Source organism: Beta vulgaris, chromosome 6, assembly GCF_026745355.1.
Source record: "Beta vulgaris subsp. vulgaris cultivar EL10 chromosome 6, EL10.2, whole genome shotgun sequence".
Classification (NCBI taxonomy): domain Eukaryota; kingdom Viridiplantae; phylum Streptophyta; class Magnoliopsida; order Caryophyllales; family Amaranthaceae; genus Beta; species Beta vulgaris.
The window spans coordinates 61190276-61203548 of NC_079207.1; positions in this window are offsets into that span (position 1 = coordinate 61190276).

Below are 13273 nucleotides of genomic sequence, written 5' to 3' on the forward strand. Positions count from 1 at the left end.
TTAAGCTAAGAAATGGTGTCTCATTGGTGAGTACGGGAATTGAAAAAGTTAAGGATTTTATGAATTCAAATGATCCGAGCTGGAACACGCCGCTCATTTGGAGAACTTTTTCAAAAGAATCGGCTTTAGAATATTGGCAACGCATATTCCTCATGAAGACATGGAAGAGTGTTACATTTGATAGAGATCGAGTAAAGTCAATACAATGAACATTTATTCTCTTCTAGCTGAGGAGCAATTCAACCTTAGACATGGGAGTTGGATAAGAATTTTTGGGGTAAGTTATGGGCTATGGATGTTAGGCTAAAGTGGAGATTGTTTTTAATGAGAATTTTTGAATAATTCGTTAGCCTCAAATGTGAATCTAGGGAAACGAAATAGTGCATTGTCCTCTCCTTGCTATCTTGGTAAGGAAAAGGATGAGGATGAAGTTCATTTCTTCAGATATTGTGAGATCTTTTTTAGAGTGTGGAGTGTTTCTGGCTTGGGATTAATGTTCATTATTCAAAAGAAAAATATTCCTATTGGTTGTTGGGTTGCTAATTTCTTGCGGTTGTTATGGAAGGAGGGTGGTTCCAAAAAAGTGATTGAGTGAATTGAATCTGTTCGATTTTGTAGGTGGACTTCATAGGAATAACATTGTTTTTAGAGGATGCCAACCAGATCCTTTTGAGATCCTGCATATGGCAAGGAAATGTAATGAGGAGGAACAAAGGGAAAGGATGGATATTTTATGCCAAAGTAAGAGGTTAAAGGATGAATCTCGTGAATTGGAGTGGAGAGTAAAGCATTACTGCTTGGAGGGACAAGTTTGTATGGTCCTCGTTGTTGGAGATTGGAAGAAGGATGTGAGAAAAGATTGTCCCTTTACAGGATCTAGATGGATAGGTATATGAGATGGAATAAAGGTTTTGAATGAAAATAATAAGATCATGGCTACTTTGGCTCTTCAAAGTGAAGGACATATTGTGAAGCATGGAAAAAGGGAGGCTTTTGATCGAGACATGAAGAGTATCAAAATTCTCAAGGATCCGTTAGTTCTTGTGCAATCTTTGAAAAAGAATCAATTACGTTTTCAGATAGCTAGTATTCTATAGGATATAAAGTCTATGGCAAGTTTAGCTATTTTGAAATCCTTAAGGTTGATAGGTGTTTGATTTAGGAAAGCCATTCTTCCCTGGCTATTACAGCTAGGAGTGGTAAGTTTAACTAGGCTATTTTTCTTTCATCTTGTTTTTTTGTTCTCTTTTGTATTTGTTGCCAAAAAAAAAATCTAATCTATTATTTTATAATGTAGTAAAAATATGTTAGCATGCGCCGTGTCACCTAGATGTAAGTGTTAATATCTAAACCCAACTATTATTTTGATGCCATTAACTTTAGTTAGTAAACTCTTGTGATATAAAAAGAATCTTATCTATATCACTGCAAATAGTCGCTTTCTAACAGCCAAAAATAATGTTTCACCGTAGATTACTTATTTATGTATTTATGGTCAAAAATAATGTTGGATAGTTGTCCCGTAGTGTTTAAATTTATTTCATAGTACCTTTGCTTTATTTTATAAAATTTATGGTTTAAGACAATTATTATAAGCATCCTTTGAGAAATAAAGTCAAATATTTATTTATTCCATTGAGCAAGAATTTATTTTGGGCACGTGAACGGAATATTTTTTATTTTATTTATTTGTTGTGATTGAATTACTATTTGTTGATCAGCACATGTGTATTCTTGATGTGATTTTTTTTTCTTTTCATGAATGATTATGTGGTAATTGAGGAGTATTTTGTGGTGTTGTTATGCCTTCTTGAGAAATTGTTTGTTGATGCGATCTGGTATGATCAAATCAATTGTTGCCTTCCTAGAGAATGATATGTAAGTTATGTATTGAAACCTAAAGTAGAGTTACATTAATTTCAAGTCGCGCAGTAGAATGGATAGCAACAATTACGACTTAGCTGTTGCTATTCGCCTCTTGGCGGAGAAACTGACTCAGGAAAGAGTTGAACGTCCCGATTCTGATAGGGACATGTTTGAGTGGCTAGCCAAGGTTAAACCACCATTCTTTAAAGGGTAAGTTGATCCTACCTTCTTAGAGAATTGGATTAGGGAGTTTGAAAAGATTTTCGGGGCTATGAATTCCCTTGAGTGTATGAAAGTAGGCCAAGTTATACGGTATCTGAAAGATGAGGCTGACTTATGGTGGAAAGAGAATGGGACTAGACTTAGTGATGTTGAAGAATTTAATTGGGATTCCTTTATTTATACTTTAAGAGAATAATTTTTCCCTACTTTTATGAGGAAACAAAAGGCCAAGAGTTTATTAACCTTAGGATGGAGAGTATGACTATCTATGAGTATTATAGCAAGTTCATAGCATTGTCTAGGTTTGCACCTGAGGTAGTAGCCATTGAGGAGTAAAAGGCTTAGAGATTTGAGCAAGGTTTGACTAAGGAAATTCAATTGGGGTTAGGTGGTGAGACCTTTGTGTCCTTAGATGTTGTTTATGGGAGAGCTTCCCATATTTATGGTATTCAGTTGAGGCGTGATAAGAAAAATGTTGTAGTAGGCGAGAAAAGAAAAGATTGCAATTCTGGTGGAAATCAGGAAAACTTTAATAAGAATAGAAATGAGAATGAAAATTTCTAAGGAAGGAATTGTCAAGGCTTTAATGGTAAGGGCCAGTCTGAGAGAAGTTACAATTGTACGAAGTGTAACAAGAACCACCCTAGTAGAGACTCTAAAGGAGGTCTAGTAACTTGTAATTGCTACCGATGTAGTTTCTGGTACTTTTTCTATTAACTCCGTTCTCGTTAAAACGTTATTTGATTCAGGGGTGACTTATTCTTTTGTTTCATTGTCTGTCCTTAAGAGTCTGGGGTTAGTAGATTTTGACGTAATTGATTTGCCTATTAGTATACCTACTGGAGAGATCAAAAGGTGTACCAAGTTGTTAAAGAATTTGCCTCTGAAAATAGGAGACTATGTATTTCCTTTTTAGATTTAAGAGAATTCAATTTGGGAGACCTAGATGTTATTCTTGGGATGAACTGGTTGGGTTTCCACAAGGCCAAGATAGACTGTGATGTTCAGAAAGTAGTTTTGAGAAACCCTTTGGGGAAATTGACCTCATATAGACGTTTTGGGAAGCCTAAGAACTTTGGGGTTATTCTGCGATGCAAGTGAGAAAGTTTCGGAAGAATATATAATCACAATGAAAAGGAAGACAAAATTTACTAAACTTTGCAATTTGATTGAATAAAAAGTACCTTCAATCTGTAGAAATCAACAAACTTCGATCTATAAATCCGAAATCTAAGACAAACCGATGTGTTTTCTCTCTAATATCAACCCTAGAATAACTATCTACTCTCTAGAAAAGCATAGGTCGAATAACATAAAAATCTCTTGTTTTAATAGCACGCAACTTTACAAAAAATTTTGACGAAATTATATAGTGCGGGCGCACCGCACAAACAGGTGCGGGTGATTAATGTTAATGATTTCAAATAATGTCTATCAATTGAAAGGTGTGGGTGCACCATTGCAAGTGGTGCGGGCGCACCATCTAGGTGCGGGCTCACCTCAGTGGCTAGTTCGAGCGCACCTCAGTGGCTAGTGCGGGCGCACCTCAGTGGCTGATGCGGGCGCACCACAGCTTCTGATCTTGAGGATCCCTGATTTGCTGGATGGTGAGAGCGCGCCATAGTGGTAGGTATGGGGGCACCAATGTGGTGCGGGAACCTATATGGCTATGCGGGTGCACGAAAGGCCCTGCTCAAAATTCCTCTATTTTCTCTTTTCATGTGGCAATATCCTCAAAACTCCCGCCTTATGTCATATCTCCCAAGGGACATGGCAATCCAATCAATGGTGAGGGTTATAATTGAGTCTTACGAGGTTCGTGGCCCTTCTTCAGGATCCATCACACAAGGGACAAGGCAATCCAATCAACCAACTCACCTAATTTCAAAAAGACTCTACCAAAACTTACGACCTCAAAGATCACCTAAAGTCGCGACAAGGCTTCCTAAATCATCAAGTCTAATGCAAGGAAGGTATCCAATCAAGTTATGAACACTTCTTAGCAAAATATCATGCATGTAACCAAGCTACCCTAAATGTAGAAAAAGAAAGAAGAAAAAAGATAGAAATTTTTTGTGAGTTGACATAATAGAAGTAAGTGGATCGAGTAAGTAGCCAAATTCTAAAGAAAAATCATTATTAATGGTCCAAGACCATACATATTGATAAATGGAATTACTATTTATTTGCTGAATAGACAGTTTCATGGAAAAAACCATAACTATACTTAACAACGAAATACTCGAAAAAGCCCATATACGCCGTAGATTTTTTGTTGCCATGGGAAAAAAAGAAAAGGCCAGCTCCTATTAACAAAGGAACTGGAAGTGGAAGGAAAGGTATGATCCATGCATATTGGTATATATGTTCCATAATGGAATAGAAAAATTTTATATTAATTAATTTTTTTGTTTACGATTCGTAGGCTCGTGCCTCTTTTGAAAGAAGTCAATAAAAAAATCAAGATATATAATAACTTAAATAGCATTTTTTTTTTTTCATTTTACATTTTCTATTCTATATCAAATATTCATATTGATGTTGAGCATTTTTTTTAATATTCAAATCACGAAGGTATAATTGGTCAAATAACCAATTAATAAGAAAAAAGATAGAATTTTTTTTTTGAGTTTTTTATGCAAACCTACCAATTAATTAGAAAAGAAATAAAAACAAGATATACAACGGTGATTTGGAATAAGGGGGGAGACCGAATAGAATCGTTAGGAATCATCAAAAATAACCAATCACCAACATCACAACCTAGACCAATAGATTCTCATATAACTAACCACCTAGGAACCCAAACTCCAAAAAACATAGGCATATATGCAAGGTCCTCCAAGCTTAAGCAAAGCTTCGCGCTCGGAGTTGCAAAAGTAAGGAACAAGATGGGGTTTCAAAAAGAGCACGTAGTAGGACCTACCATCGCCCTCATCTAGAGGGGGATTAGGAGGGTAAAACTCATTCGAATACCCGACTTGGTAGTAAGGCATGTAGTAGGGGTTGGGGCGGAAAGGGGCTGCATAAATGGCCCTTCACGAGGGTCAAATGCAGAAGGGTAGTGGGGGTGGATAGGGAAGGGTGGCTCATTCCCAGACTGGACATTGGCAAGATGAGTTCGCCAATCCACCCTAGACACATGGTCTAGGACGGTCTGGATACCCCGAAGAGTATTTGTGACCTACCGGTGATTGGCCACTTGAGTGAACTGCATCTAGGATATGGCAGCCATGACAGAGGTTGCGAGGAAGAAGGCTCGACCTCCTCACTCACGGGAGTGTGTCGGTCGGGACTTGGATCCCTTGGTACCCTCTCCACCATGGTGGACTGAAGGTAGGTCATCTTGGAGCAATACCGATGGGCAATGGGGGTAGGAGGAATTCGCCTTCAATTAGGACAGTCAGCAGATAGGTTCCAAATGAACTTATTGTTTTGATAACAATAGGGTTTGCCTCCCAATGCAATGACCCCTCCTAAAACCACGCAGAAATTTCATCTACTGCAAAACCGCATCATCCAATTAGTTGGATTGACCAAAAGAAGGCATACTTGATTGTAAGCATGTTAGGTCTTGTTCCAAATTGAGGTACGCCGCTATCCTGGTGATTGTTCCACCACAAACAATCTCCCCGGATATCGTAGTACCGTCCCAAATTCCCTGCAATCGATGAAGGAAAAGATAGGTAAAAGTAATTCGGGCTCCAAGGTGAGCCCCATCAGTGGCCAACCAAAGAATCAAAAGCTCTTCCTCCCTCAATTGTCCCACCTCTTGCTTAGGAAATATGGTATAAACAAACATCATATGAAAATAGCGAAGAGCAGGATGGATGATCTCAGAGGATTTAGACGAATTCCTCCCAAACTGCGTGGTGCCATTAGTTATCTTGGCCCACCATACATGCTCATCATACCCCTCCCAAATCTCCCCTAAATGAGCATAGCACGGGGCACCAGAATCCATCCCAAACACATCACACACTTCGTCAATGGATAGTCTTTTGACATTATTAAAAAGGCGACCTTTGATAAGAGGTTTTTATTGCGTCGTTAAGGCACCAAAAATCATTTTTCAAACAATATTTGTAACACCTAACAAGCAATCACTAAGAACCTAGTAAAGGTATGTGAAGAGTCAATCCACAAGGAAATTGGGATTAATCAAAGTCTAAAAAATCTAGAATACCCAATTGTAACACCCTTAGCCCTTAGGTGTGCAGGAATCCACTTGTTGATATTGTCCTCTTTGGGCCCTAGCCCGCAAGGATTTTCTTTGGTGTAGATTGGAAGTCCTACCCAAAAGGTCTCTACTAGGTTGAGGTCTCCACCTCTATATAAAGATGGCTTCGTTCTCCTTAACTTCCGATGTGGGATAGCCAAGATATAAGGCAACCTCCTAGGGGTGTTAACGAGTCGAGCCGAGACCGAACATGGTCAGGCTCGGCTCGTGAATATGAGGGTCCGAGCTCATCGAGCTCGAAAAAAAATCTTCGGCACAGCTCGAGAGAGTTTGCGAACTGTTCGGCTCGAGAAAGCGCGAGAATGTTTGTAGTACATTTCAGCACACTTGCTTCCAGTTTCCAATTTCCATCTTTTTACAATGAACAAAACGCATACTGTAAGCTTTAAAAAGAAAGAAAATAGTCGATAACAAATTTAACAAAGTTCACATCAAATTTAACAAAGTCTACAAGTCCCAACAACTTTGACAAAGTTTTACACAAATATCTCATTTGATAATTGAACACACAGATAACAACTTTTTCTCTTCCTTTGACATTCATTTCCAAGTCCAAGCCATTCTTCATGGTTATTTTTCTCCCATAAGACCTAGAAAATATGTTTAACACATACATTAAAACAATATTTATGAAGATATAGTTTTATAAAATCATAACTTATTCATTTATGTAATAGAAAGTATAAGATTAGAGAAGAGTGAAAAAATAACCTCATAGAAGAACGCAATTCATGGAATAGGAATCATGATTTATTTTGGTTCATATTCATCAACAAACTATAAATATGAAATTATAATTAGCTATAAAAATAATATCCTTAAACATAAAACAAAAAAGAAAAAATTTAGTCTTACTTTGTTCTTTCTCTTGATTCCAAAAGTGGATCTACACAAATCTCCCATGCAAATCAACATTTGCAAGGTCTCCATAACCAATAAAGAACGATAAGGATCAATAACTCGGCTCCCAGCACTAAATGTAGCCTCTAAAGCAATAGTGGTAATAGGAATAGCTAACATATCAGCAACCAATCTAGACAAAACAACAAATTTGCTAGCTCTTTCCTTCCACCAATTTAAGGCATCAAACCTATGTCCTTCATCAGTTGTAGTACATTCCTCAAGATATACATCAAGTTCTGATTTTCTAGGCTCCACTCTTTCCCTACTTCTAACAACTTGTAAAACCCTTGACATCCTTGAAAAGCTCCCCTTTGAACTATATGTGGAGCTCCACTCCTACTTTAAGTTCTTCATAATTTAAAGGAGGATACAAAGCCTTATACTCATCATAAAACTTACACAAATTATCTCTAACCTTATCAATGTTCTTCCTAACAAGATTTGAATGACACGTATGAGGAAATGGAATTTCAACAACCTTCATTGTCAAACGAGGGTCTAACACCCCACCAATAGCCATGAGTAAATTACATTCACCCCAATATTTATCAAATCTTTCTTTTCATGTTTTTCACCATATCTTTGACAAAAGGGTCGGTAGAACTATAATTTTTGTCCAACATTTCGTTGATGTAAAAAACTTCACTAAGGAAAAAGTTGGAAGTGGGGTATTCAGAGCATGAGATAACATTTGTGATATCATAGAACACTTTTAAGATATCAAGAAGTTTTTCAATTTTTTGCCAATCATCATAAATAGGATAATAAACATAATCATTGTCCTCCAAAGCAACTCTAGAAAATAACTCCTTAAACTTGATGGCACATGATAACCTATCACAAGTGGAATTCCACCTAGTCTTGCATTCAAGAACCAACATCCGCTTTTTAAGATTGAATTGTTGGACAATTTCAGCAAACTTTCTCATTCTTGCTTCATTTCCATTGAGATAATCTAAGGTATCATGAACATTCTTGATAATGGCTTTGACTTGCTTGAGACCATGTTGCACCATCATATTCTATATGTGCACAACAACGTACATGAAATAATGCTCCACCACATAACAACCTCTTTAATTTTTAAGTGAGAAAGTATCCTATAAATTTGTATGCATGAATCATTTGCGGTGGCATTGTCAACCGAAATCATAAAATCCTGTATTTGAAAGAAAACGTAATTGTTATCATAAGTAAAGATCAACTAGCATGTAAGAATAAACATGTTATTCAAAAGAGTTTGACAAACCCTTACTTTATTCTTAATTTCCTACTCCTTTAAACATTTGAAAATGCAATTTGCTATGTCTTTGCCTTTTCGAGGAGGAGGTATATGGACAAAGCTCAAAACTCGCTTTTGGAGTTTCCAATCACGATCAACAAAATGACCTGTAAGAACCATGTACTTAATCCTTGTGGTCTAGCACACCAAAGATCGGTGGTCAAGGAAATTCTATTTACATATTTCAGAAGAGCCTTTAGTTTCTTTTTCTCTGCCTCATAGACTTTAAAAGCATCAGTTTTAATAAAGTGATGTGAAACAGATGTCCATTGAGATATCCCCATCTTTAACATCATATTGAAACCTTCTTCTTCTACAACACTAAAGGCTTTTCATGCATGACAATCCAATTAGCAATCCCTTCCCTCATAGATAACATATCTAGTTTACCATTATGTAAAGCACTAACACCTAGAATTTGGTTTACCCGCACTGGAATCAGATGGAAAAAAGTTAATCATACTTTGGTGCTTTGATTTCAATATTATTTGAGCACAATTAGACAAATGTCTTTTTATATGACTCGTAGTGGCACTCTTTGAAACAGTAACACGAGATTTACAATGCTTACATTGACAATCCCCATTTATTTTTATGGGATCCTCCATATCCTTCCACACCTTTGATTTTCTTGGTCTCTTGAAAGGATGACCATGCCCGTCCCCATCTAACTCTTGATTAGAGTCAATGTGAGGTTCTAGTGGTTCTTGCTCCATTTATTCATCTTCGATCTCATCATCAATAGGTACAAAAAATTCTTTCACATTAGGAGTAAAAGAGCAACCAAGAGTCGATGATGGTGCACAAGTGGAATCATTATCTGCTAAACACACAACAATGCCTTGCACATGAAATCAACCCAAGTTGCAAAACATCTTAGAGGTAAACAAATTAAATAAGTTCTGAAAGCAGTTTCTGTATTGAGAACTTTTCAATTCAATTACATAAACAAACATATCATTCATGAACATATCAGTTGGTGATAGTTGCTGCAAAAGAGTTGAAAGATTGTATTCTACAAGAAACTAAAACTAAATTAGTAACGCATAGAAATTCAGTGGGCATGCATTCATAAGTGTAGGCTCTCAAAAATTTAGTGGGTTGGCATTCATAAGTTCATTATATTGATCCTCCCTTTACAAAGTCAAGAATTGAGCTAACATAAACAACCAACTAGCATCCAAAACCATTCATCATACTCAGACGAAACTATAGACTAACATCAAAAAAGGCTCGAAGAATGTATGGCAAAATCGAGAATTCATCAAAAAAATAAGAAACTAAAACCCTAGATATGGCACATAAAAACCTCGAATTCAATAAATGCGAGCCAAAATCGAAAAAGGAAACATGTCATCCTGCTCGAAAATTTAGATTAAATCGAGAAATCAAAAAAGAAAACCAAAAATAACTAAAAATATGAACATTACTTGTCATCTTGCTCGCCGCCGAAGATGATGTTGCTAGCCGCCGAGACAAACCACGCACGCTGGTCGTCGTCAAGATAAATCACGCAGCTCGCCGTTGAGATAAACCACCCAGATCACTGAGATTAGAGGTGATCATTTTGGCCCGGCCCGTTTTTGGGCCGTGTTTTGGTCAGATTTTTCCGGCCCGCGGTCATGCCCGGCCTGACCCGAATTTCTTTTGGTTTTGGGTGGGCTTTGGGCAACCCAAAAAAGACTTTTTAGCCTATTTTTTGGCCCGCAAAAGCCCGCTAATTAGGCCCGAAATAGCGGGCTTTGGGCACAAAAATTCGGCCCGAATTTAGGCCCGGCTCGGCCAATGGGCAAATTTTTTTTGCCTCGGCCCGGCCCATGATCATCTCTAACTAAGATAAACCATGAAGCTGATCGTTCAACTGGTACTCGAGATTGGGGATTTAGGGTTCTTCGAAAACCCTTGAACAGTTGAACGAATATTAAGAAAATTTTACCTCATCCACTCTTTCTTAGTTTGTATGTTTTAATTGGGCTGAAAAGAAAACCCTTAGTGTGTGTGTTTATAATTGGGCTGAAATTTTAAATTGGTTTATATTTTTGAAGTGGACTTCAAATTAAAATCCAAGTTGGGTTAAAAATCAATGTATAAAATATGTACTTTAAAATTTTTCGAACATGTTTGCGAGCTTTCGAGCTGAACTCTACTAGGGTCCAACTCGGCTCATTAAGGCCGCGAGCCGATCTTGAATTCGAGCCAAGCCCTCTAGAGTCGAGTTTTGACTAAGCTTTGACCGAGTTGAGCTCAAATAGTTTGCGTGCCACCCTGGCTGATTAGCACCCCTGGGGGTGTTACACTAATTAAAGGATTTTTGGGGGTTTTGAATGATTTGGTAACAAATGATGACTAACTATTATCAAAGAACTAGAAAATAAATACAAGATGAACTACCAGTAAGGAAGACACTAGAGTTAATTTTACTAGTATGAATCAAAGCAGAACAACGATCATTAATACAATTGTAATTCAAAGACGCCGATTACGCAAGGTTTAATTTTCCTCTAAAATACTCGAGTCATCTCTCAAATGATTCTCAAGAGTGATCAGTTACTCAATCAACTAATACTCTCTCGGTTGTTCTTTAGTCAATTGATTAAGAGATCCAATAAATTCGGAAAACCCCCTAATATAAGGATCTCCATAATTTCTACCCAATATCTTGGCCTAGAAATTAAGTTGATCCATAGGAATGATAAAAGAGTTCAAAATTCGATTAAGAACATTTGAAATTAAAATTCCAAAGCATGAAAGTGATCAATATATGTCCTAAGGCCTCAAATACCAAGATCAATGCATAATCATCTTTAGGTGATCACAATCATATTAACAATACATGAAAACCTTACTCCTTCTGTTTTTTTTTTATCTTTCTCACTTAGAATCTTGGCACTATTCATACTTAGAGAGAATCTTCTAATTGTTTCACAATTTATAAGAAAAAACATAGTCATGTGGGATCTTGTTTGATTCGTCTCAATTAGTACATTATTAATATTCAATCGTTATAATTTTTACTAATATATAATGAAAGATATTTAAGCTTAAAGAAGTGCATTGGGAGACGTGCATAGGAAAGTGAGAATGATAAAAAAAACAGAGGGAGTAATTCATACTTTCATCCTAACCCTAGATAGAATACTACTGACAAATCATGGAATCTAAACATAAAACATGAAATTTATAACTAATCTAGGGCTAAACATGATTAAGAGATGATTAATCTAATAACAATAAGCAATTAAGAAACTATAATAAAAGAGATCTAATATTGTGGATGAATATAATATATAATGATAATGAAAAGGAAGAATAAATACTAAAACTTTGCAATTTGATTGAATAAAAAGTACCTTCAATCTGATTCAACTTCGATCTATAAATCCGGAATCCAAGACAAAACAATGTCATATAATAGCCCTATTTTTGAAAGCGTTTATTAAAAGCTAATCATAATTATTAAGTTAATTATGTTCTGAAAATTCATATTTTATTTGAGTTGTGGAATGTGATTCTTATCTGTCATGCTGTAATGTATTTATTTATTTAATTAATTTTATGTGGTTATTATTATTATTATTATTATTATTATTATTATTATTATTATTATTATTATTTTATATTTTGGATTTAAGTGTAATTTATTATGGAGTATTTGCCCAAAATAGAACCCAACCCATATGTTTCCTTTGTCGGTTATTTTGGAGATAAACCCCAATACCTTGTTGTCGGTCAAATGGGTAAACCTCTCCCATGAAACCCAAAATGAAACCCTCCTCTGTTCTTTTGCTCGACGAACCGAAACCCCAACCCCAGCGAAACCCTAGCGAACCTGACCTCCTCTTTCTCGTTCGCCGTCGCCGCACGACTCTTCTGCCTCGCCGGAGCCGCGTCGAACCACCGTAGCCTTGTCGTCGCTGCTGCTCTGTTCTCGTTTTCCCCCTACTCGCGCCGCTGCTACGCCGGTGTTGCTGTTGTGTTGAATCGATGTTGTTGCGCCTTTACCGGTGATGGGTCGCGCACCCTCTTTGGTGGTGCGACCGTGAAAGCAGACCACTGCTCGTGTTCTTCCTTCCTTGCCTCTGTTTGCCGTCGCTGTTGATGTTGTTGTTGTTTGTTGTGTATTTGGTGTTATTGTTCGTGGCCAGTGGTGTTGTGCACCGTTGCTGCCGGTGCCTTGCAGCCTCGCCGGAGCTTCGAGCTCCCCTGCCGTATGTCTTCCCTGCTCTTGAAGCAGAGGTAAAGACAAAATATCCTCTGTTTTCCTCTTTAAATTTTGATTTTCCTATTTGTTAATTAATCCCAAGTTGGTGTTGATATTATTGTTATTGCTATGTTGTTTGTTATCGTTGTCGCGCTGTTGTTACTGTTGTTGTATTTAATTATAGGAGCATGGTTCTTGTTCTGTTGTTGGTGGTGGAGGTGGTGGTGTTGTTGCTGTGATGGTATAGTTGTGGCTGTTGGTGTGGTGATTGTATTGTTATGTTGTGGTTGTTGTGGTACTGTTGTTGTTCTTGATTAGGTGAAAGTTGTGAGTTAAGTTTAGCTAGTTTTGTTTAATAGTTAGAATTCTGAGTATGATTTGAAGATTATGGAGAGGAGAAAGTTGGTGTAGATAATTTCTATATTGAGAATTTGTGAGAATGGTTAGTAATTAGTCTTGTTATTATTGTGAGGTTATTATTGGAGGATGATTTTGGAATGAAGAACCATTTGGGATTATGAAGGAGATTATGTTGGTGAAATTGGATTGCGGTTCAGGT